General features: G+C 37.3%; 1 non-coding gene across 1 annotated transcript; it reads left to right on the forward strand.

Moving 5' to 3' along the window:
- The first annotated feature begins 2,048 nt into the window (after nt 1-2,048).
- Nucleotides 2,049-2,121, forward strand: TRNAD-GUC. Its single transcript has one exon. It is a non-coding gene; the product is annotated as a tRNA-Asp (tRNA).
- Nucleotides 2,122-2,345: the final 224 nt, after the last annotated feature.

Here is a 2,345-nt window from a genome sequence, read left to right on the forward strand (position 1 = left end):
GTCTGGCATAAAGGGAAGAGGGACAGGTAAGGCTTAAAAGCTGTCAGAAGTTAAACAGTATCAAAATATGGCTAGGTTTCTCATTATAACATCATAAAGGTCCTTTACATTTCTTATTAACATACAACTAAGCCCATGGAAAAGATTTTGTTAGTGGTCACCTCTGTAAACTCTATTACTAGTTTTAATAATTTTTCAGCTAATAGTCATGGGTTTTTAGAATAGACAATTACTCTAACTGTAAATAATAAGAATTTTCTATTTTCCCTTTCTAAAAATTATAACTTCTATTTATTTTTCTTGTCTTAATGCATTTTCTAGAATATACAAAATTAAACATAATGGTGACAGTAGTCATTCCTACCTTGTTCCTGGCTTTAATGGGGATGCCTTTAGTATTTTACATTAAGAATGATCTTAGGCCACAGCAAACAGACAAAAAAAAGAAATAAAAGAAATTCATATTGGAAAAGAAGTAAAACTGTCACTGTTTGCAGATGACATGATACTATATATAGAAAATCACAAAAACACTACAAAAAAATTAGAACTAAAAAATTAATTCAGTAAAATTCAGGTTACAATGTTAATACACAGAAATCTGTTGCATTTCTATATGCTAATAACAAACTATCAGAAAGGGAAACTAAGAAAACAATCTCATTTACAATTGCATCAAAAATAATAAAATACCTAGAAATGAATCTAACCAAAGACATTGATGAAAGAAATTGAAGACAACACAAACAAATAGAAAAATATACCATGCTCATGGATTGGAAGAATTAAAATTGTTAAAATGACCATACTACCCAAGGCAATCTACAGATTTGATGCAATCCCTATCAAAATTCTAAAGGCATTTTTCACAGAACTAGAGCAAATAATTCTAAACTTTGTATGAAAACACAAAAGACCCCAAATAGCCAAAGCAATCTGGGGAAAGAAGAACAAAGCTGGAGTTATCACAATCTCTGATTTCAAACTATGCTACAAAACTGCAGTAATCAAAACAATATGATACTGGCACAAAACCAGACATGTAAATCAATGGAACAGAATAGAGAGCCCAGAAATAAACCCACGTTTATATGGTCAATTAATCTACAACAAAGGAGGCAAGAATATACAATGGGGAAAAGACAGCCTCTTTAGTAACTGGTATTGGGAAAACTGGACAGCTGCATGCAAAAGAATCAAACTGGACTATTTTCTCACACCATATACAGAAATAAACTCAAAATGGATTAAAGACTTAAATGTAAGACCTGATCATAAAACTTCTAGAAGAAAACAGGCGGACTTCCCTGGTGGCGCAGTGGTTAAGAATCCGCCTGCCAATGCAGGCGACATGGGTTCAATCCCTGCTTCAGGAAGATCTCACATGCCACAGAGCAACTAAGCCCGTGCCCCACAACTACTGAGCCTGCACGCTAGAGCCCGCAAGCCACAACTACTGAGCCCACACGCCACAACTACTGAAGCCCATGCACCCTAGAGCACATGCACAGCAACTACTGAGCCCACGCACCACAACTACTGAAGCCCGCATGCTCTAGGGCCCGCATGCTGCAACTACTGAGCCCGCGTGCTGCAACTACTGAAGCCTGTGCGCCTACAGCCCGTGCTCCACAACGAAAAGCCACTGCAATGAGAAGCCTGCACACCACAATGAAGAGTAGCCCTCGCCCGCGGCAACTAGAGAAAGACTGTGTGCAGCAACGAAGACCCAATGCAGCCAAAAATTTTTGAATTTAAAAAATAATAGGCAATACACTCTTGGACACTGGTCTTAGCAATATTTTTTTGGATCTGTCTCTTCAGGCAAGGGAAACAAAAGCAAACATAAACATGGGACTACATCAAACTAAAAAGCTTTCTGCAGTGAAGAAAACTATCAACACAACAAAAAGACAACCTATCAAATGGGAGAAAATATTTGAAATGATGTGACCAATGAGGGGTTAATATCCAAAATATATAAACAGCTCAAACAACTCAATATCAAAAAAGCAATCAACACAATTAAAAAATGGGCAGAAGGAACTTCCCTGGTGGTCCAGTGGTTAAGACTCCACATTGTCAATGCGGGGGGCACAGGTTCAATCCCTGGTTGGGGAACTAAGGTCCCACATGCCTCACAGATTGATCAAAAAATTAAAAATTAAAAACTAGTTTTTTTTAATGGGCAGAAGACTTGAATAGACATTTTTCCAAAGAAGACATACAGATGGCCAACATCACTAATCTTCAGAGAAATGAGAATCAAAACCACAATGAGATATCACTGCGCACCTGTCAGAATGGCTATCATCAAAAAGACCACAAATAAATGTTGACAAGGA

The sequence above is a fragment of the Balaenoptera musculus genome, chromosome 2, assembly GCF_009873245.2.
Source record: "Balaenoptera musculus isolate JJ_BM4_2016_0621 chromosome 2, mBalMus1.pri.v3, whole genome shotgun sequence".
Taxonomy (NCBI): Eukaryota; Metazoa; Chordata; class Mammalia; order Artiodactyla; family Balaenopteridae; genus Balaenoptera; species Balaenoptera musculus.